This window comes from Penaeus monodon, chromosome 30, assembly GCF_015228065.2.
Source record: "Penaeus monodon isolate SGIC_2016 chromosome 30, NSTDA_Pmon_1, whole genome shotgun sequence".
In the NCBI taxonomy this organism is placed as follows: Eukaryota; Metazoa; Arthropoda; class Malacostraca; order Decapoda; family Penaeidae; genus Penaeus; species Penaeus monodon.
The window spans coordinates 8978785-8979220 of record NC_051415.1 but is presented as its reverse complement, the minus strand read 5'-3'; positions in this window follow the sequence as shown (position 1 = coordinate 8979220).

Genomic DNA, 436 nt, shown 5'->3' with positions numbered 1-436 from the left:
ATAAGATCAAGAATCCCTGGGGCGGCCGCATGAGCATCATTAGTGGGTGTATAGAGGATCAAAGACTATATCCAGGTGGAAGAAGAGAGGCTCGGATCCCGGATGTTATACCCGGCTCAGTCTGCGGTTGTCTGGCGGAGAAATGTCAACCGCGAACTTGGAAACTTTTCATATAGGATATTTGGTGTCCTATTTTGGCATTCGTTCTTTTTCTTAAGCTCGTGTGTTTTTCTCTATCGGAGGAGGAGGGAGGAAATGCGGAAGATAAGCGGACATGCAGGAACGAAGAAGAAAAATGAAGGGAAAATCGTTGAAAAAAATGAAGGGAAAATCGTTGAAAAGAAATGGAAGGATCAAGATCAAGAAATATAAAATGATTGGAGATATACACTTTTTGATACTGAACGTTATTCAGGAAATAAACGCCATCAACATT